Raw genomic sequence first — 24,070 nt, forward strand, 5'->3', positions numbered from 1 at the left:
GAATACAAAGATCTGGCTGCCCAAACCATGATTGCGCCGCCACCATGCTTCACTGTTGGCACAAGACAGTCCTAGCCATGAGCTTGGGACTGTGTTTGCCACACACAAACATGTCCGGTGGTTGGGAACAGTATGCAGCTTGATTCGGACCATATTGCAGTCTTACATTGATCCATAGTCCACGATTTATGGTTGTTGCACTGCTCTCTCCTCTTCTGAGCATTAAGATTGGTTACTAGTGGTTTGGCAATTGCAGCTCGCCTACGAAAGTTTTACTTCTGGAGTTCCCTCCCCACAGTTTTTGTGGACAGAGGCTTTGGAAGACTGAGATTGAGCTTTGCAGTCACTTTTGCTGCAGTTGTTTTCTTATTCTGGGTCACAAACTTGCACAATGTATGTTTTTTCTTTCAGTCATTTGGTCATGTTGACCGTGCTTATGCTTATTAGACAACTTTTCCCCGGAAACTGTATATGCCGTCATGCGCTTGAATACTGAACCTCGCAACACCGAAGATATATTGTCAACATCAGTCACAGAGGCAGCAGCTAAGCGACACCAACAATTTGCCCTTTTTTTTTTTTTGAAGCTCCGTAATCTCTGGCGTGACTCAATATTACTAGCAGCACATGCAATGAATGACGAAAGTGAGGCTTCCCACTTGTTAGCTAGGTGTCTCATCAAATAGCGGAAGAAAAGGAATGTTGCATCACTTCCACTTTCAATGCAAAACATATTGTTACTTTCACACCAGCAAATCATGAAGTATTTCCATATTTTTGTCCAACCCCTGTATGTTTGAAGTCTTATTTGTTATGTGTCTGCAGTATATTAGAGCTATGGGTGGATGCTTTTCCTTCAGTTTGCTACAGTTCCTAGCACAGAAATGCGTAGTGTTTTATGTTGTCCCAGATATTAGTGGATATCTTTCTATAATACCCAAGTAAACAACCAATGCAGGTGTTTAGGGTTTCTCAATAAAGGCCTATTTAGTGAAGGATTCCAGCATTCTGGGGACCCGAAAATGTATTGTGGGGTTCGATTTTGGAATGTGGCATACCATGAATTATTAGTAGCCTAGTCTGTTTTAGGTCAGTATTGCATATTGGCCATCAAAACTTGGACATTTTTATGTTGACTGCTATGTATAAAATGTTCTTTCCCTAATGCTGAGCAGTCAAATCCTGTCAATTTACCTGTTAAGGTTTTCTTCACTTGCCTGTCACTTTCTTGTAAATGTTCCCCTTTGTAGCTGACAAGTGGAGACACTTGTATTTTTTATGGAAACAGTTCTTGCTGGAACTCAATTGGCAACTAAATAATTTACAAGATGGAATGTACTTTATAATTGGATAATCTCGTAACCTAGCAGATCACATTTTTTGCCCCTTACATTGAACTGTACTTTGAATAGAAAGTCATAGAGATATTTGGAAGCTGAATTACTGAATACGTGCAGGTGAAGTGTCTGCACGTACAATCTGTCTTCCTATAGTAATGTACTGGTGATCTCTGTCTGACTCTGCCAAGCATACACAGAGCCTGATCGTTCCTCTCCACACATAACCCCACTGATACGTTCTGGTAGTTAAAGAGCGGCACAGATCAATGTGCCAACAAGATGTGCAGGACACGAGTTGTGTCGTGCCAAATGGTTTGTTACTAATGACTTGTTTTCATCATATACTGCCTTTCTTTTCTGTCATTCCACTAATGTTTTTTGTGTGTGAACACTTACATTGGATGCTAATTGTCTGCGAAGCATCATGTCTGCAGTATGTTTACAGCCATCTTTCTATTCTTTTCATATGTTTCTTTTATTCTGTTTTTATTGGTATGTGTACAGCTGTCATTTAGTTAATACAAAAAAGGTAAGAATTCAAGCAGATTTATAAAAGCTGTAGTAGAAATGGTATCAATTAGGTCACATTTGTGAATGGGACAGTGTGCGATTGCATGTGGGAAGCCCGGCGGGGGTTAGAGGTTCCTGGTGATTATCTGCGGGATGAAGCCCCATTATAAGCAACAGGAGGCTGAGAGATCCTGCAGCTTTCCGCAGCCGCTCACATGTAAACTCTCAAACCATAATTGCCTGTAAATGATTGGCAGGGCTAATCATATATAGGTAATCTGACCATTTTATGCTACTTGTTGCACTATATTAAATGTGAATCTCTGTTATAGCAGAAAGTCGTGTTTTATATTTATGGTCTACCCTTGAATTGATATATCTAGATGCAAGCCCATTAGTTTCTTCTAAGGTAGGCTTGTATTCATGATATTTGTAATTCCAAGAATTGTCTTGGTAATGTATTTAATGAAACAAATGTGGCGCGCTATCTCACCATAAATAGAACCATAAGCTTTGAAAGCATAAAGTGACAGTCCAAAAAATGTAACAGATAATAAACGTCCAATCCAGTATATGTTGCATTAACATCCAGCCATAATCAACACCGCGCTTGACTTGTGGCCCCATGCCTGGCTCACCTTGACCATTGACCTATAAATTATATTTGGCCAAAAACTCGCTTTATAAGGAAAATGTGTGTCCAAAATTTCTGATCCATGACGTGTTCCTTCCATGTATTATGCTTCTTTAAAACTCCAGATCCGTGCAAAATAAAACAAAAACATACCCTAGTGCAGCAATGGGCAAACTACGACCTTTTAATCCGGCCTGCGAAACTAGGCTCCCGCTAGGCTCCTCTAACAGTCCGCCCTGAAGACAAGTGCAGCATGAAAATCTGTCTCCTGTGAGGATCTGTCCCCCTCGACGTATCTGCGCATGTGCCGGAGATCGCTGATCGGCTGCTAATGCCTGAAACTGGCACATGCGCAGATACGTCGAGGGGGACAGATCCTCATAGGAGACAGATTTTCATGCTACACCGGAACGAAGCGGGAACACGGCGAGAGGAATGCGCGGAGCAAAGGTAAGTGAATTGACACAGGGGGGACTTGGGGACTTAATATGGGGGATGAATTACTATAGGGGGGATGAATTACTATATGGGGATGAATTACTATATGGGGGATGAATTACTATAGGGGGATGAATTACTATATGGGGGATATTACTATACTTACTATGGATGACACATACACATCATTCATCTACTCTTGGTCCGGCCCCCGGGTCCAATATATGAACCCATTGCGGCCCTCAAGTCAAAAAGTTTGCCCACCCCTGCCCTAGTGCAACAGTTTTATGTTACCAAAAATTAAATGTGTTAAAATATCCACTCACAAATTTGACTCCGAATTATGGTGAACATATATACATTACCCCACCATGCCGACTCTATTGTGGTGTTTCCCATCGCCGGGTAGGTGCACCAGGCACTCACCTTCTTCCCTTACCTAACAAATAGGGTCATAAATGCTTAGGAATGAAACCAGATTCTGCTTATCCACTGCCAATCCTTAGTAGCTACTTCATTAGTTTTGGCCCCTTAAGGGAACATGCTCTCGGATATCCAGTCGAATTAAGGTGTATATGATCAAAGACAAAAGGGATTGATCAAAGTGCAACCCCATAAAATATGAACACTTGATTCAAGTAAAAAATCCACTCACAAACTTCACACACACCCTTCACCCATCAACTGTTTTTTCGCAGCATCCCTTGGTTCTCTTCCCATGTGCTTTTGCCTGGCTACCCCAGTGTCCCTTCAGACAGGCTCAGGCTGTATGCAGCCCACAGGACACCCCTGATATAGTGCAAGGGCCTGCTTGATTGCATATAGAGTGATTGGATAGATGCTGTGTTGTCCTATTATATAGTTTTTGTAAATCTAAAGGAGATTGTACAATAGATTGTATAGTGTATGGCCACATTTATACACCTAAAATTAACTAGTTGCGCTTTTAATGTCCTTAATTAATGGCACACCAAACACACAAACAAGCACACATTTTGCCACGTGAAAAAACGGGTGACAAATGCAGCAAAACACGTATTAAAAAATGTGCACCATGCACCCTGCCAAAATGTCCCATAAGCTACTTTGCCACGTGTAGCCCAGCCCATTGAAATCAACGGGCTGCCCTATGTGACGCTGGAAAATTGCGCCAAAAAAAATGTGCTGCCTCTTTCTCTTGGTGTGAATGGGGCCTGAAAGTGCAATTGGTACGCACCTGTGTAATATTCTTTTGAAGATATGTACTGTTTTGGGGATTTCTCAGAATTTCTCAAAAATCTGCTGTACTGTACTTACAATTTATTTTCTTCATTTGATAAGAATTCCAATTGTATTTGGAAATATTTGGGTTGGTATGTTTTGTTCATTCCAAATTCAACTGAAATTAAGATTCCTTTATCAAAATTGTCATTCAGTCTTGCTTCAGGTTGTTTCAGGGATAACATCAATATATCAAATCTATTTGACATGATCATATTGTGCCTTTAACTGTCATGTCTTAAAACCAGGGTACCTGTATAATAGTTATTATAGCTGCCTGTTGGGTTTTTTCTTCTCTGAAACAATCTTTTTCTATGTGACCTTCTTTTATATTTTTATACTTTTTACTACTTTTGCTTTTTTTTTTCCCTCTTTCCGCTTTCTCATCTGTAATCAAATTGAGAAATTTGCTTTGTGAAGAACAGGCTTGAAGATGAAAAATGATTAGTACCTTGAAGGAAATAATTTATCTAGTTATAAGAATCTCTAGTTTATATTGTTTTCTTTGTCCTCAAGGGGTTTAAGCTTAACACGCTGCAGGGGTCTGTTTCTATTACTTTACAATCTCATCCTCATGGTTACCACCTTTCCATCTTTGCAAACAGACATCACATCCACAACATATTTCTCAAGCTTATAAAAGATGTTATATTTAGTTGCCTGTGTTGGTTTCAGGGTTTATTGCTCCTCTTTGGATGTAAACCTTAAAGGGAGGAGGGAGAAGTATAAAGTGTGCCTCAAAGAAAAGTTTGTTACCCAAGGCAAATTCTTATTTATCACCTGCTGTAGACAAATTACTACTATATGTAAGGCATTCACTTTGTCTTTAAGACCAAATGATTTTCAGCCAACACAATGAATTTTCAAGCTTCTTTTTGTAGTACAGTGTTGTTTAAGGTTGTACCATATCTAAAGTTAGAACTGTTGTTTAACCCCTTGGCACCGAATGTACAAATATATGTGGTCCCACTGGACTGGGCTTTTTTCTGTGGGGTCGCATATATGCATACCTGTCTTTGTGCTGGGGGCACAGAGATGGGTCCCACCGGGTGCCCTGGGTCCCTTACTAATGGTCAGGACTCCTGGTTCTGGGTCATTTGATCGCTATGGTAGCCTCTGATTGGCTATCATAGTAATCAAATGTTGGATGTACGAGCGCTAGGGTAACAAAGTATTATGGTATAAAGTCATCCGCCAGCATATAAAGGAAATACCTGAATCCTCTAGTGTATAGTACAATAATTGAAAAGAATGCAGCGCTTCAAATTGGAGATAAGCATGACATAAAATGGAAATAAAAAAATGAGTAAAAGTCTTAAAAAGTGCAACGTGGCATTCGTGATTCCTTAGGTGGTTATTTGAAATAACGTGACTTCCGTGGTTCATGAGAAGTGAGTATATAATGTACTAACCAGATAGCACATGTTAATGTGCGTTGGAGTAAATAAGACCTACTCCAAAAGGTACTCTGGAAACCGGAACTCTGCAAACAGGTGATGTCGTCAGGTGGGGTTGAGTCACCAGATGTCATCCGACCAGCGCAGATATCCTCATTCCAGTATAATGTATCACCACATAAGGTACATCATGCAATATGGACTTCGGCCACCAGGGGGATCATGCACATGGGTGTACGTCTCCTACCATGGATCACCTTAATGAGTGGTGGGGGGGCTCGCAGGTTCCAAAAAATGAGCCCAGAAAGAAAGGAAACTCCAATAGTGTAGTATTTATTATAACAGCAGGAGTAACAATTGCAAGCAGATATAAAATTGTAGAAGCAAGAAAGAACTAGCACTTACATCCAGATATGGTAAGGTAGCATATGGGCCATGGATCCTTATACAGAGGGGTCTCCCAGACGCGTTTCGAGTACATACTCATTATCAAAGGGAGAGTTATTTCAAATAACCATCTAAGGAATCACGAATGCCACGTTGCACTTTTTAAGACTTTTACTCATCCTTTTATTTCCATTTTATGTCATGCTTATCTCCAATTTGAAGCGCTGCATTCTTTTCAATTATTGTATTATAGTAATCAGTCACTGTGAAGCCCCTCTGTTTCTCTCTCTCTCAATGGAGAGGAGAGATGCATTGTATCTCTCTGCTTGCAGAGAGAAAAATGAACGTGTATTAACAAAAAAAAAAAAATCAAGGTTTGAACTAGGTCAGTATATGTTGGGCAGGATTTTTTTTTTTTTTTTTTAAATTGTATTTTAGGTAGGATTAAACAAAAAAAAAAAAAAAAAGCAAAATGTGCACAATTTTTATCCTACCTGGCCCTTACTACGAGTACAAAAACACTTATACGGCCGTGTAGGCTGAAATGCGTCAACTGACTGTATTTGCGTACTGTACACTGTGGTTTTCTGAATAAAAGCAGGATTTTAGAGCAACATTGGTTGTGCAGATCACCTTTATGGACTATTTTCAGATGTGCAACTGCGGATCTGGCAACCGTAAGCTCTATTAATACAACACTCAATAAGTAACAGCTCTGTTTTTGTTTTTTTATTTTTTTTTTTTTGTACTTACAAACTACTACTAACATACACATGTGGTATTGCTGTGATCTTCAGGAGCAGCAGAATTTTTTGTTCTTTGGTAGTAGGTTATGATAGTAACAAGAAATATACAGTTGCATTTAAAAAAAAATTTTTTTTTTACTATTTTGGGGCAGTTTTCCTTTGATAAAAAAACAAACAAAAAAAACTCAGGAGATATCCATTACCATTTACCACCAAATGAAAGCCCAATTTGTTCTGAAGAAAACAAGTTTAATCCACCTGGATGCACAGTTGTGATGATATGTACAGTTTTACCAACACATGTCAAACTTTCAAAATTGTGCTTGGGTATTAACATTTGTTTCACCCTTAGGCTGGAAGGGGTTGATCTTGTGGATAGTGTGTGGATGGCTTAAAACACCTGTCAGGTTTTTGATGCTTGCCATGTCCTGGCTAAGGAGGTTCACCTTCTCTTGTCCTGGTTGCCAGAACAGAGAGTGATGGGGAAATATAAACGTTTACACTTGCCATCAGAACAGAAAATCCAGGCACACCTACTTTTGGTTTATGCACACAAAATCATATGTAATATCACTCAGGGTAAGTGGCTCATTACAGACTCTGCTGTAAAATTCCTGGTTTCTGGCATAGCTCATTGCACACTTGATTAGAAAGAAATGCACTCTGGGCTGCGACAACGCTTACTTTTAATTGAATAGTAGCAGGTGTCACTTTTGACATTGATTGTATTGATGAGCCATCCTGGAGGGGTTGGACTGCCTGTGCAACCTCAGTAGGATCCAGGTATCGCCTCATGCTACCAGTAGTGACACTGACCCTAGCCAAATGCAAAACTAGTGAAAAACTGTCAGAAAAGATTAGTAGGGAAAAAAGTCCGTGGTCTTCACCTGTAAAACCATTCCTGTTTTGGGGGTTCATTGTCCATCTAGTGCATCTGTTAATCAGTTTCGGCAGCTTTGGTATTAATGAAATTAACAACCCCCTCTGCTACTTAACTGCCCACATCAATATCCCAGGAGTTTAAATGACTTGATGCTATACTCTGATTAACAAGTGTTCCTTTCATTTTTTTTTTTTTTTTTTCAGCAGTGTATGTATATTGTTGGAACTGGTCATAGTATAATCTTGGGACCTATCTGATGTTCATTTGTCAAGATCTGCACACGTTTTCTATTTGTGTTCTACAATCACCAAGTCACTATTTGCCAGTGCTGCTGAGACAGTAGGATTGGCCATACATTATACAATTTTCTTGAGATGTTTGGTTTAGATTTACCGAAAGCCATATAATAGGAGGTCAAACCCAAACAACACTTTCAATTGTATCCAATAAGGCAGGCTCTTGCACTACATAGTTGAAGGTAAATCTAAAAGATATTGGACAGAAAATTGTATAGTGTATGGCCAGCCTAAGTTATAGCTATCTTGCCACAACTGGGTGAATTGTAAAGATTACACTTTCAATGCATAGACTAGAAAGGCAGAACATATGCCTAAAAGTACCTTTTCTGTTTTTTTGTTCAGTTGCATTATTCTTGGATCCTGTTATTGGATTCTTCTTAGCAGCTGCTTGGCATGGTTCTGTAAGATCACCTTTTTGCTTTTTGATAATATGCAAGAACAGTAGGATCAACCTCTTGCACAGTAGAAGGAAAGAAAACACACTTAACACCCATTATTTTTGGGCTCACTTTGTACATATATGTTTAAAGTAGCTAAATGGCCCACTGTACAATGGTGAGATACTTTTTGGTAATTTTGTCATAAGTGAATTGGATCAGAATTTGTTACCAAGTAGATAAATCGGCCTACAGAATTTACCATGAAGCCATCAGAGAAAAACGGCCTAATCCTTTAACTTTGTGATGTGAAGCAAAATTGATTTCTAGTGGGCCAGAAAGATGTAAGAAGCCAGTATGAAAATAAATTTGCCCGCAGCCATGTAAATCTGTTTTAAGCAGAATTTTCCTAAAAAGCGGCTTTACAGCCTAGTCCGTAACTAGAATGCTTTAACTTTTTAGGTGACTAAAATTAAATTCTTCATTTTGTTTTATAAGATTCATAGATGAAATAAACATTGTTTTAATTAACATTTAATAAACCTCTCTGATTTTGTTGCTGTACAGCATATCTTAGAGTAATCTTGACATTCCAATGTATCGGATATAAATGCAACTTGTTACCAAGACATGAAAAGGAACACTGGGACACATTTAGTAAAGTCCAAACTGTAATTATTTCATGTATGAGCCAGCTCAGGCATACACTCCTTTGTTATATTTGAATGTCAAGTAGTACCTTTACTTACCTCTTAAGCAAAGTGACTGACTGGCTTGTATAAAAGCTTATAGAAATGAGAAGTGCAGGTGCTGATAATTGTAATTTTCCTGTGTGTGTATTGTACCAGGGCATTATGTACTGCGCTGTGATGCAACACATGCAGCTTACCCTGAAAGGCCAAGTCTAACCCTTTGATGCTGACATATAAAACATTAATAAGTGATCGTTTCTGAATACATGCACTTGCTGGGCTTCCTGCTATGGTGGATTGCCACATAACACTTTGTACCAACCTAAAACCTCCCCTCAATGTGCAGCCTAAGCAGTGCATATGTTAAGGTCCCGTCGCACAATGTTTTTCCCTAAAATAAGCTATTTAAGGATGAGAGTACATACAGGATCATCACCGACTGCTGAGTTCCACAGAGTGTAATACAGGAGTGAATAAGGACAAATACAGCTGCACATATGTCTTGCACAGATGTCTGAATACTGCATAGCTTGCATTTAGGAGAAAGTCTATAACCTTAGAAACATATCTTGTAGCTGTTATCCCAGCATTTGATTTTATAGAGTAAGGCTGCTTTTACACGGATCAGTTTTTCTTCCATTTTTGCGTTAAATAAACAAACTTTTTTCCCTTGCTCCCCATTGTCAATAATTCTCTTTGGATCAGCCAGGGCCGTGTTCTTGGTGGGTGACCAATGGTTTTTCGCAGGTGCTACTTTTTTGACGTTTACATTCTTCCCCACCTGGAACTCTTCGGGAATCACCGTTACCTTCAATTGCAGCACTGGTTGACCTCACTGCGTGGCACTTTCGCCTTTCCATATTAGAAATATGCCTTTGAACAGCTTTGCCAACAGCGTCCAGGCGCCCCGGATCTTGTTTCCCTACTTTATGCACCCTTGAAAAGGCGCTCATTGCGTACTTCTCTATTAGATGTTGCCTAGTGGGAGCGTGAATTGGGGCAGTCGTGGATCTGGAGGACTGGAATAAGGCCTGGTCGTTTATAGCTAAATGTTCATTTAATACAGCCACGCTGGAGGTGGCATACAAAGTACTGTTTCATTGGTATTGGGTCCCGGCTCGTATAGCCCAGGCGAATCTTGCCTATAGTGATCTCTGCTTTCGGGTTTGAGGCCATCGTGGAGATGTTTTGCATATATGGTGGTCATGCCCAAGACTGGTTCGTTTTTGGCCTTGTGTGTTTAGCCTTCTTTACACCTTGTTCCATCTCTCCATACGTCAGGAGGCTCAGTGTGCTTTGCTTCATTATCCCATACCGGGCCTGTTGGCTCATCTGCAGAATTTGGCTTAATATTTGTTTTTGTCGGCCACTAGAATGATTGCTCAGACCTAGAAAGACCTGTCTGCCCTCTTCGGGGGGTGCGGGACCATATGACCATTCTGATGCTCAATGAACAGATGCTAAGTATCCATAATGAGACTCAATGAAAATATGGGAGCCGTGGTTGACGTATGCTTTTCCCACGCTCCCCCTGGCTAGTCTGAGTTTATGATGCTGTACAGTATTGGCATTCCGGGATCCGTGCTTCTGGTTTTGTATTCTTCTTCCTTTACTCTTTTTCTTTTTATTTCCTGTTTGATTCTGTGAGGCGGTGGATGCTTGCCTTTGGCTGGAATTTTTGTTGGGGTTGTATCACTTTGTATTTTATGTGCCATTGATAGCCCCTATGTTGGCGCGCCTTTTGCATTGCTGGTGTTATAGCACTGTTCTTTTTTTTTTTTTATATAATGTGCCATTGATAACCCCTGCATGGGTGTGTCTTTTGCTCTAGTCCTTCTTTGTTAAATTGTTTAAAAAAGTATTGAAATACAAAATAACAGAAGAAAAACGCATGACCTTTAAATCATTTGGAACTCCTCACACTGGGCATTTGTGGGTCTGTTGATGTTTTTCAAAGTTATGCAAGCTGAATTTTTGTTGCATGTTTGGAGCAGTAAAAAAAATGCACAGAAAATAAAACTTATAAATGTGGCAAAAAAAGCACCCACGGTTGCATTTTTGGTGTTTGAGTAAAACTTCCTTTTTTCACAGGTGCAAAACACAGCAAAATTACATATGCATTTTTACACGTTTTTGGAAACCGAGTAGTATGAAAGTAGCCGAATGTGACTGCAAGGAAACATTAGGGCTGATTTTAACCTAGAACTGTTGCAAGCAGAATAGCCAATTTGGATGGAGTAATCTTTTCTCACTATGACTTACAAATGCTTAAGTCGTGTTAGTTTTACCTTCTCTCTGGGATCAGGTCTGCGTGGTAACACTGGAGGTCATTCTGCAGCTATCCTCCCTCCTAGATTGTAAGCTCCAAGGAGCCGGGCCCTCGAACCCCTCGTGTATTGTTACCGTACTGTCTCCCACTATAATGTACAGCGCTGAGCAAACTATTGGCGCTATATAAATACTGTATTATAATAATAATAATTGGGTTTTCTCAAGACAGAGTGAAACAACATTTGTAGTGCCAGCTTTTTGTTAAGGTTACTTTTATACTGATCCGCCGCAAAAACGCATGTTTTTATTGCGTTTGCGGTGCATTTTTTACAGTACATGTGACTCAAAAACTGGACCAAAAACAATGCGAGTGATGAATTTTTGCAGAGTTTTCCATTGATTTCAATGGGGAGGTGGGGTATTTTTTATCGCATCAAAAATGCAGCAAGTAGGATTTTAAAAAACACTGGACCTGCAACGGATCAGTGTGAAGAGTTCCATAGGACTATATGGCCATGTGTTTTTCTTCTGATTTTTGTAATGTAAAAGTGAAAGAAAAACGTATTGGTGTGACAGCAGCCTAAATCAGATTTCAAATGCGATCTTAAAATATATATGTGTGTGTGTGTGTGTGTGTGTGTATTTTTTTTTCTTTTATTTATGTGCCTCACCTGAATTTGGGCATTGGACAGGGAATTTGCAATTCTACAACAAATACCTGATGTTTAACCAATTCAATACCGGGCAACTTTACACCTTCCTGCCCAGGCCATTTTTCAGGTTTCAGCGCTCTCACACTTTAAATGACAATTGCGCGGTCATACAACATTGTACCCAAACTAAAATTTTATCATTTTCTTCACACAACTAGAGCTTTCTTCTGGTGGTATTTAATCACCGCTGGGGTTTTAATTTTTTGCTAAATTAACAAAAAAAAGACAACATTTTGAAAAAAAACACGTTTTTCTTTGCTTCTGTTATAAAAGTTTGCAAATAAATAATTGTTCTTCATAAATTTAGGCCAAGATGTATTCTGCTACATGTCTTTGGTGAAAATAACTCAAATTAGGATGTATTTTTTAGTCACAAACTATGGTATAGATCTGAATATTGATCAATCCTGAAGTACTGACAGCCAATCTAATTTCTTGAGGTCCAAGAATGTCAGAATAGTACAGATATCCCCCAAATGACCCCTTTTTGCAGAGTAGACAGTCCGACGTACTTCATAAGAGGTATGGCGAGTTTTTTGAAGTTGTATTTTTTTTTGTCATAATGTTTCGGAAAATGAAAAAAAAAATTATTTTCACTATTTTTTTTTTTTTTTTTTTACATACTGTCACCAGTGCAGTACAGAGTCATCATATAACTGGCATGGCGGTGATCAGGGACACTTACTGGTGACTATGAAAAAAAAAAATATATATTTTTTTTTTTATTTCAAATTTGATTACATTTTTATTTTTTTAAGATTTTTTTTTTTTCATATTTCACTATGTCCAAAGTAGTACAATGTTACCATAGTAACATTGTACTACTTTGGGGAAGTGATCAGTATTTTTTTTTTTTTACACAATTTGCAAGCATTTACCTGAATGACATCGATTCATTCAGGTTTTTTTTTTGTTTTTTTTTTGTTTTTTTTTGTGCTTAGCTGCGATTTGGCCACAGCTACTCACATGACACGTGCATGTAATTAGCTGTGACCATTCACAGCTAGACACTAGTATACAATGGAGGGCATGAATGAAGCCATCCATTGTATACAACTGTCATGTGACCTGCTGTGATTGGTCACAGCAGGTCACATGGTACTGGCAACGGCGGCTGGTACTCAGATCTGTCATCGGCCGTGTCCGAGGTACATGGCCGGTGACAGATCGCGCAGCTCTGCAAGCGCACAAACTGCACATGTGCGGGAGGACGCCATATGGCGGCTTCCCGGAAAGCTAGTACATTTTTCCAGACGCTATTCGGCCATAGGCCAAACGTCAAATGGTAAAGCTCATTTACAAACTTTTGTGTTGATAGGTTATGTCAAAATTTTATTGCTGCCCATGGCGTTTTCCGATTGTGATTGCTGACACTGGAAGTCAGTTAGGGACTGCCAATAGTCATGGAAATAAAAGCTTTTTTCTTTCTTTTTTTGTGTGGTTTTACCATCCACCTAAAAGACCTTTATGCAGCCATACAGGTTCTTGATAAATACCATGGCTAGTTTAGCTCAGCTTGTCCAGTTTGGTGCCAATTAGATTTTTCTTGTTGGTTTTTGGGGAATTGAAAAAGAAAAATGTTTACTCTTTAGATGTTCTGAGTTGCTGTATGTTGCTTTTTGTATTATGCACATTGTGTGTGCAAGTCTTTGTATAATTCTCCATACTCACAAACCTAGCTCAGTTCAAACCCATGTAGTTGGGATATGATTTGGTTTGTAGAAATTATCTATAAAAACAAAAAAGAAATGTCCATGTCACCTGTTTTCTCCAGTGAGGTTCCATTAGTTTTTTTTCTTGCAGGTTAGAGTACAAGGAGAGATCAGGCTGGCTGGTTAATGTGGACAACATAAACCTTCTCTTCATTTCATAAATCACAATCATTTCATAATTCCCCCTCTTCATCAAAACTTAAAGTATAACAAAAGTCAAAACTTTTTTTAGTTTTGGATAGAGTGGAGACATATTAGAACATCTGTCAGGTTTTTATTGCTGTCTGTGCCTCCATTAGGGAGATCTTTCTCTTTTTCTCTCTCTCTCTCTACTTTACCATTATCAGAAGTGAAAGAAATCCCAAATTTTGGGTTGTCTCCACAAGAGGAAGAGAGGGGAAATCTTCCAATATGGACCCTAGTTCTGTTGACAACCAGGGATTCCCACACTTTGGAGGCATTTCCTCTCACCTGATTTGGCTGTGGGACAGGAAGTGAAATCTCCCCAGTGGGGGATACAGATGGCAAAAAAATGGACCGTGGTTATAACCCTTCCTATACTCTATTCAAAATTTTAAAAAGGTTTGCCTTTCATTCTACTTTAAGTATTTGCTTTAAGGGATATTACACAGTGACTTTGCGTATAATTACTTCACAGTGCCTTCACAGACCTTATACTCCTAGGCTCAGAAACAAGACTTGACTAGTGGGTTCTAATCCCAGAAGCCAAATCACCTTGTGGTGCTCTAAAAATTGCAAAGTGGATCTGTACTAAAACGATGATGCCCCTTTTGGAGCTCTAGCGATGAGTATGGTTGTCGCTGCCATGGCCAGTTGCTATGGTAGAGGACACCCCCTCCCTATAATAGCTATTTAGTGGCTTGGGTTAACAAGCAGGTCAAGTTGTATCAAAGGAAACATTTACTGAAAACTATGGAGGTTGCCATTGCTGAGATCATTTTGAAAGACCTAAGTGCTTAGTTAACTATGGTTTTTACCTTTTTACTTAATGACCCATAACAAGCATGCAGCTAGTGAAATCAGATGAAAATCCGAACTGCTTGTGTCTTCCAGATCATTAACTTAACACTCCACTTTTGTGTAAAAAAAAAAAAAAAATTATTTATATATATATATATATATATATATATATATATATATATATATATATATATATATATATATATATATACACACACACACACGCTAACACAATCCATATTGTAATTTAACCTCTCTGTACTGACAATACACATACATGCGGCCTCTCGGCAGGTGGGCCTTAATGCCGAGAGCCCGCATATATGTGTACTAGAATGTAAACACAGCTGTGCCGAACGCGCGTGCCCTGCACACTTCTGACACAGTTACCAACGGCTAACGGAAAGATCCCCATCTCTACTTGTGATCAGGAGCTTTCCCATCATTGTCCGCTGTGATAGTCAATCACAGCATTCACATGATTGGAAGTCCCACTTCCTGGCACCAGAAACCTCCGGGCCAGGAGGCGTCGGGGTTAAGGGGTTAATGTTATAAAACAATTACTGCAGCTTTTCTCATTGAAGACAAGTGTTTCCTCCAAGCAAAAGCAAGTGGACCAAAAATGGATGAAGTTGTTTTTGGTTCTAACGGTGAACACAAATACTGACTAGAAGTTGTTCAATCCCTGTAGCCAGTGGTGGTCCCAGTTCCATTGTTTATTAATTTTCTGGTTTCTCAAACCGGTGCATTTCCCAGTGTTCATTGTCATTACAGCACTGTGCTCTCTAATTGATTGAAGGACCTTCTATGTCTATAGGCCAGCATGTTTTTTGCTGTGCAGCCCTGCATGTAAAGAAAAAGTAGCTGCATAATTGGAACAGGTAGCCACAGGGAGCTCCTCAGGTTAACTAGACCCAGGTTGATTTTTGTTTAGAGTACAGCAACTAGATTCCCAGTATACTGAGCCTCGTTCACCGGGTTCAACTTTCTCAGCATACATGGTTCTAAAGAAACGGAGGAAAAGTCTGCACTTTGTCCAGTGGTAGTTTCCATTCCCTGCATCTGATCATCTGACTGGTTACTCCAAAATTGGTTGCTTCAGCTTGTTGTGTCGCAAGGCCTCATTCACACTTGCATATGGGGCCAACTACTATTTCCAGCAGATGACTCCCTATCCAGGGCTGATCACCACTAGTTGATCATTGCGTGTTCAATTGCATGCAAATGTCTGTGGGTGTGTCAGCCTCCCCTTGCTAAAATCTGCAGGCAGGAATTCCTACTCAAAGCAATCAACCCTGCTGAATCTCCCATGGAAAGTGGTGGTTGGCCCCATACACAAGTAAGACCCCACATGAGCAGAAGACAGGAGTTAGCCAAACACAATCACTTGACGAAGGATTCACATAGGGAGACAAGTCAGTTATTTTTCAAGCCCTGTTCACAAATGGAATCATCTTTCACATTCTGTTTAGAAAAGTTGGTATGAAAAAAACTTGTAAGTTTTGCCTCTGTAGTGACAAGCTGTGGGGCACAGAGGGAGTAGTACACAGGAGAGGGCCAAAAACCCATTACACACTCAGCTGGGGCTGGATATTTCTGATGCTCCTTTTCCATTATCAAGTAGGTGGATTTAACGCCATCTTAGCTGCCTCTCACTGCAGTATATTGTGAAGGTGGGATCCTTGTCCTGGCTTTGAGATAGTTAATCTTTAGCATGGCTTTCAAGTTCTCCTGGAAAGTTACTGTCATGCACAGACAATCGAGAGCAACCAGTGTGTAATGAGAAATTCAGAGGTCGTTCCATGTTATGCCTTCTTAGCCCAAAAGGACCTTCCAGTCACTGCCTTCTGTCTTGTCTGCATCCAGTTCTAAGATGATTTTTACATCAGATTGTGCTTGAAGATGGAAGTTAGTATCACCAAGGTCATTTATAAAGGCCACATAAATTAGACTATTTAGTTCTCTAGGTTAAGTTTATATTTAATGATATGCCTGTGTTGAAAGTAAAAGGGCATGTAAAAGGAATTTTTTAGATATGCGATATTGTAGAGATTCTATGCTTTGAACTGTCAGTATTCAGCAGAATTTAAGCAGAGGCTATTCTAGCTCCCGGGCAGTTCAAGCAGAGAGAGCTAAACTCATAATAAGACCTGCCTAAGGCATGTTTAATTTCTAAGCTTTTGGGGCGGAGCTGCACAGTGAGAGATCCTACTAGAAAAGAAATTTGTACCACTGTGCTAACTTGAGGTAGTCATAGAAAAGCTGTTCCACACACAGACTGTCTGCAGGTGAATTAGCTGGCAGCGTGGTGATGCACATTCCAAGCACTATGGATTGGCAGGAGGTTCATACTATAACAGCTAAAGATGCTTTAGGCTAGATCGTTCTGTAATGACTTACATGTTCAGAGAAAAAGCAGATGTACTATGCAAGATAGTTTTGTAGTCAATTATCAGCTTATGGCCTTAGCCTGACTCAGAAATGTATTGCACCCAATTTGGTAAAATGTTTGGGGTTTTTTTTTTTACAGGTCCTGCATGTTGTTTGTAAACCTTTTTGTATTTCCTTTGTATCTAAGTATTTGTGTTTTTCCAAGTGTCCCAGTTTTCCTTCTCTTGACCATTTGTATTAAAAGAATGATCATTTAGTGTCATTCTACGTCAATGTATCTGTTTTCTAGCAAGGTTCCATAGCTAACCCTAATTTTAAACCATTTTTGTGGGGAACACTCATTAACCCCCCTGGCGGTATTCCCGAGTGTAGCTCGGGGTAAAGTTTCAGTACCAAAAGCGGTAACCACAAGCTACACTCTGGAATACCATGCAGCATTGCTCAGGGATTCCCTGCAGCACTTACCTTGTCCTGCGCTCCTGCGATGTGTTCCCTGCAGCGTCCCCGGCCGATGACGGCATCCGTCTTCTGGGTTCCGGTCCCTGCAAGCGTCAGGATGTATGGAGTCTGGAACCGGCGGGAGATTTGAAAATTTTAAAAAGTACCATTCACAAAATACACTAAAATAACATAGTAAAACTGTTTCAAACCATTTCACATACCTTTTGTCCTGAGTGCTTTGTCCTGTGCCCTGCCTGCATGTTTACTGTTCTTTCTGCCTGGAAACTGAGAAAAGTCCATGGCGTCCAAAAAGCGTCCCTTTAGGTTAAAAGTGGTTTTAGACCGGCTAGAATACAGTGATAGTAAATCAGAACCACTTGCAGAATTATGTGATGATTTGTGGGGAAATTTGTCATCAGACACTGAAACCGTTTCTGCGACTGAGCTCAGCGATGTGCGAACTTGGCGCTATATTTCAAATTTCAGTGTTTTTGGTTTGATTTTATTATTGAATTAAATTTATTATTATATTATTTTTTATTATTATAGTTTGATTTTGTGTTTCAAGTTTTATTATACCCAGGATGTTTACTAGACTCTTGTTCGGACAGATTTCAGTGAGTTATTCCTAAAAATTAAAGGCCTACAATAAAAGACATATTTCCATGCAAAAAAAGTACTGCTTTCAGAACAGAAATATGGACATAATCATACCGCTAGGGAGGTTAAATTTCTGTCCTTCAGTACAACCAGCCTGCCCATAGATGGCTTGAAATTTTGTCCACTTTCTGCTGAATCAGTCAAATTTCAATCCGTCTTAGGCATGCCTTAGGATTTTTTTTTCACATTTTCTCAGAACCTTTATTGTCAAAGCTCTTAATTCTTTTACAGAGAGAAAGAGAGAGAAACAAAACAGTACTTTGAAAACATAAATGTTGAAGAAAATCAAAACTGTTCCAAAACCATTATACTTTACTGTTTGTCTCTGCAATGAATCAAATTATAAGCTTGTGGTAGCCCTTAAAGTAGATATATACTCTAACTGGGGAAAATGTATTTTTATAAAAAAAAAAAAGATCATAAATGCAACACTCTTCCTCCAACAGAGCAAGGAGTCTAAACTAAACTGTGTATCGTTGTTATTGTCCAAATTTGATTTTTTTTTTGGCTGCTCAGGCAGAAACACAGCATCATGGGAGGAGATCAAAAACACTGTGAATTTGACCAGAACCGTGCAGCACGTAGCAACTAACTTAATTTTTGTGAACTTGAGCAAACCATAGATTATTCAATATTCTTTCCTTCCACGAAGGTCCAAGCTACCACCCTACTTTACAGTTATTGGCATTAACAGCTTGACTGTTGAAAAAAAGGTGCTAAAGTACAAAGGCCTTTCCCAGGCTGTCATTTCCACCATGTTTTGTGCTTGGAAGTCCATTTCCCGGTTCATCTACTAATGCACCTGGAAGGCCTACTTTGTTTACTGGGAGTCTCTGGCATTGCATCCCCGCAAGTTCCCTGTTGATCTCATGATTTCCTGTCTTCAAGAGACATAGCCCTCAGCATTGTGAAGGGACAAGTATCTGCCTTAGACGTTTTTGTTTTTTTTTTTCTTTCAACGGCCCCTGGTTTCCATCTCCCTCATTTGTACTTTCATTCAAGGGGTTTCCTGGGTATTTCCCCCTTTACCCTCTAGAGATTTAAATTTGGTCATGTCGGCTTTGCAAAAGCCTCCTTTAGAAAACATTCATGATAATCTTCTGTGTTCTTTGTCTCAAATGGTGGCCTTTCTAGTGGCAATTAGCTCCGCATGTAGTGTGTTCCAACTAGCAGCCCTTTCTTGTGAACAGCCGTTTTTGTTGTTACAAAAGGATAAAGTGGTTGTTCTCCTTTGTCCTTCTCACCTAAGGTGTTGTCCTTCCACTTAAAATACTTTGTTCTACCATCTCTCTGCTCTCATTTTTCTCATCCCAGAAAGGTGGACCTTCATTGCCTGGATGCAGTTGGGGCCATTGGAGTTTACTTTTCCACTACAGCCCATATTTGCAAATATGACTCTTTATCCATTGTTCCAGATGGCGCTGGAAAAGGTCTAGTGGCTTCTCCTTCCACCATTTTCAGGTGGATTTGTCAATTGTTGTTCATGCTTATACCTTTGCAAGCCGGGAACTTGCACTTCCAGTTACTGCACATTCTTCCAGGGTGCAGAGAGTGTCCTGGGCTTTTCATCATTCTGCTTCGAATGATCAAGTTTGCAAGGTGGCTACTTGGTTGTCTGTTCCCACTTTTACCAAGTTTTATAAAGTTGACGTAGCTGCCTGCTTGGGCTGGAAAGTATTGCAGGCAGCATTTTGAGTTCTGCCGGGGTTGTGTTTCCTATTCAATTGTTTTCTGTTTATGGTTCCACCCTTCTCTGTGGACCATCAATCCCAGCCAATGAGGAGAGAGAGGGGACAGGGCTCTGTGTGTGAATGGACACGCAGAGCTGTGTCTCATTAGCAAGCCTGCCTGGGTGCCCCCATGGCAAGTTGCTTGCTCTGGGAGCACTGGGTAGGAGGGAGGGGTCAGGAGCACCACCGGGGGACCCAGTTTTGTTTTTTTTTGTCTTTTAACCACCTCCCATCTGGCCAGTGTACATAAATGGCCAGGTGGGAGCTTCCCCGTTCTGAGTAGACGTTCCTGTACGTCCCTCAGAACACATGGCTGCGCTCATCCCCAAGGCCATGCAGCAGCGCAATTCTGTGATGGCTGTGATGACAGCACATCACAGATCAGGATATGGACTTTCTGATTGGCCCACCTGATCATGTGATGACTGTGTCCAATCAAAGCCATCTCTGAATGTCAACAGAAACACGTGTCTCTGTAGCTGGTTCCCTCTGCTGAGCTCTGTGAGAGCTCAGGGATGGGGGGATGTTGCAATCTGTGACAGCTGATGATTTTATTGATCAGTTACACAGATCTGCAGCCATCCCACACCAGTGCACCAAGCACCATTTGTCCCTGTCCACATGTCAGCATCTGTCAGTGTACCACCAACATCTGTCCATGTACAGTGCACAAAAACATCGACCGCACACATTGGTAGCATACGTGAACAGCGATCGCACCACACGTGAGGTATCGCCGCAAGAGCAATAATTCTAGTACCAGACTTCCTCTGTAACTCTAAATTGGTAACCTGTAAAGGCTTATAAAGCATCACCTATGGAAATTTGTAAATACCGTAGTTTAGCACCATTCCATAAGTGTGCGCAGTTTTAAAGTTTGACATGTTTGATATCTATTTCCTCCATGCAACACCATATTTTATAATTTACCAAAAATGTGGGTATTATATTGTGTTTTGGGTGCATTATAACTCGTGTATTTTTTCCCAAACAAATTGCATTCGAAAAACCACTGCGCATATGCCGTGTGACATAAGATTGCAGAATAAACAAGCCTCTGCTTAAAAATATGTAATGTTTGGGGGTTCAAAGTAATTGTTTGGTTAAAATACTGATTTTTACTTGTAAAAGTGTCAGAACAACTACCTGGTTGAAATACTGCCGTGATTTGGGAGACGCACTCCCTTCTTAAGAGCTCCCATCTCCCGAAACGCATCGGCTATTTCAACCGGGTTGTTGTTTCACAGGACCCCCATTGTCTGGGACTGAAAGATTTGGCTCTATTTCTGTTTTTATGGTCCTTTTGTGAGTATGCATTTGGTACTTATTTTCGAATAAAAAAATTATACCACATTAATGCACGAGGAGAGTGCGTTCTCTTGCGTTTTTCTCTTTAAAGTGGATAATGCCTGAAGGTGCCTGAACGAGAAAGTTTCACACATGTATCCCCATACTCTGAAGTAGCAGAATGTTTTTTGGGGTGTAGTTCCAAGTATGCATATGCCCTGTGTTAGAAATCACTTAATATGATGTGTTTGTGAAAAAAAACCCTAATTTTATTTGCTTTCTTTAGTTTCCAAAGAATTATTGAAAAAAAATACAACATCAAAAAACTCACCATGCCTCTTACTAAAAACCTTGGAATTGTCTACTTTCCAAAAGGGTCATTTGGGGTGTATTTGTACTGTCCTGACTTGTTAGTGTCTCAAGAAATGAGATGGGATGTCAGTATATCCGGTGTGATCAATTTTCAATAATTGGTACCATAGCTTGTAGACTCTATAAATACTTTCACACAGACCAAATAATATACACTGATTTGTGTTATTTTTACCAAAGCAATGTAGCAGTGTAAATTATGGCCAAAATTAATGAAGAAAAGTTACTTATTTGCAAAATTTTATAACCGAAATCAAGAAAACGTTTTTTTTTTTGTTTTTTTCAGACTTTTTGGTATTTTTTCATTTATAGCAGAAAAAAATAAAAAATCCCAGTGGTGATTAAATTCCCCCAAAAGAAAGCTCTATTTGTGTGAAAAAAAGATAAAAATTTCATAAGGGTACAGAGTTGCATGACTGAGTAATTTTCATTCAAAGTGTGAGAGCGCTGAAAGCTGAAAATTGGCCTGGGCAGGAAGGGGATGAAAGTGCCCAGTATTGAGGTGGTTAATATCACTTTAACTGCAGATCAATTTGAGACACTTTCAGAGTTTTATGTACAGTTGACCCTGTTCTGACCTGCGTTTTACCTGTTTCAAGTTGCTTTTGCAATCCCAGTAACTTTTATGGGGAGAGAAGCAGCTCTGGAGTAAGGAGAAAAAGGTCGACTTGAGACAGTTGCAATAGTCTGTAATGGCACAGATCCCATCTTGCATTTTGTGTGACATTTCACATGCCTTCAGATTCACCAAATTAGCACCAATTGAGTATTCTATATAGTCTAGCTATTTTGCTACCTACTGTAATTTGGTGTTTTGTTTTTTTTTTCTTCCCCTCTAAGGGTTTTTATACATGTGAAAGCTGTGAGCAATGGATTTAAGAGAATTGCTATGTCAAAGAATATTTCTGTTATTGCTTGACATTTAAATGTCATTGCCTAGATCGTAGTTAGTAAATTTCATTATATTTACATATTTTGCTCTTGAGTATGATTTTTAGTGTGGTGTCATGTTTTTACCTTCTGAAGTCATTTATGTGTTTTTGCTTATGGCTGTATATGCATACATCAGTGCAATTAATTTTCAGTTCCTCTGGGTGTCGGAACTGTGCAATATTTTCTACTGGTGAGATCAGCTAATAGTTTCACTGACAATAGTAATCCTTTTCCTTTAAAATCTTGTTGGCCTTCAGTTGACTTGGGAGGCACAACCTTTTTTTTTTTTATGAGGAAGCAGCTGTCTTTCTGTTCTGGGTCATTGTTGTAGAATGCTGAAACGTAATTCAATAAATGTCTTTCAAGACCCATATATTTCCATTTTATTCTGCTGTTTTCCCCCAGCAGATTCCATAAAACAACCTGTCAAACTCAACATTTTAAGGAAATGAAACCCATGTTCGCCACAATGTAGAGCACACAAAGCAATTTCCATCGACCTGAGATAATATAATCAGGTTCACTATCCTAGGCAAACATGACATTGACACCCATTGCTATATGAATATGAATTACAAAGAAAAATAGAGTTCACCTCACCTCATGTTTCAGGGAAATGCCATTTGTATCTTTCTGAATGTCTGCAGGAAAAGTTGGGCTTCAAAGGCTTTATTTTGGGCCCTCAAGTTTCTGAGCTGTTGCTGTAAGCGTTCCTTATACGAAGATGCAAAGTACCAGTTTTATCATAAATGTGGCTCAACTGTCTGTCTGCTGTTTTATTGGGGCCTCAGGTGTTAGTGCACCTCAATATTGGGAGTCCAGCTGTCAGCACAAAAATATTTTGGGAGTCTAAATCCGGCCATAGATGGATCAAATCTTGGACGGTTGAACAGGGACTGGCTGAGATTCGATCCATCTATGGGCAGGCTGGTTGCGCTGAAGGCGATCCATCAATCGACTTCAGTACAACCAGCCTGTCGGGTTGTTTTTCATGTGATCGTGTGGTTAGGCGTGAAAACAATCACTGAGGAGGTATGTTCCATGCTGTCAGTGTGGATGGGGGAATTGATCCATGTGTATGGCAGCCTTAGGACATCTGTTGTGACCATTTCCTCTCATCTGACAGCCCACGGTCCAGCAAAAGAATATAAACCTCTTGCTTTAAATTGGAGATATGGAATGTTGCTTACAGAGTTCTGGAATAGTGTGCACAGATCTCCCCTGATTTGGCAGGAAAAGCAAGCAACCCACAGATTTTGATTTCTTTCTTTTTTTTTTTCCTGCTTGCATTGTGAGGTGCTTTGTTGTTTTTACAATACATACTTGATGCCTGTAAATGAAAGAGCTAGCAGTGCTCTGTTATTTTATGCTAATAGCTTGACTGAACGCAGGCGAGGCCTTCACCCCCTTTTATGACATCATATCATGTTGCTGCTATTCTAACCTCAGTCATTCTGCTTTATTCCCACTGCAGAAGGCTTGACAATCCATAGTCACCCTGCTGGTTTTTACATTTTTTTTTTTACTAACCGTCAGCAAGTATCTGCAGCATCGATGAGGTTAAGAGCTGCGCTGCCTTACATATTGCATTTACATGCAAACATATAACCTTTTAA

At 39.8% G+C, this 24,070-nt stretch overlaps 1 protein-coding gene and 1 non-coding gene across 2 annotated transcripts in view; both read left to right on the top strand.

Annotated features, from left to right (window-relative positions):
• The window catches only part of COP1 (COP1 E3 ubiquitin ligase), a 266,316-nt gene that overhangs the window by 230,333 nt on the left and 11,913 nt on the right, over positions 1 to 24,070 (top strand). The gene's annotated exons all lie outside the window — the stretch shown is intronic.
• LOC149462808 (small Cajal body-specific RNA 3) lies at positions 1,428 to 1,563 on the top strand. The gene has a single exon (XR_016312585.1).

This window comes from Staurois parvus, unplaced genomic scaffold (genome assembly GCF_062004578.1).
Source record: "Staurois parvus isolate SC_StPar_1 unplaced genomic scaffold, SC_StPar_1.0 ptg000166l, whole genome shotgun sequence".
NCBI lineage: Eukaryota > Metazoa > Chordata > Amphibia > Anura > Ranidae > Staurois > Staurois parvus.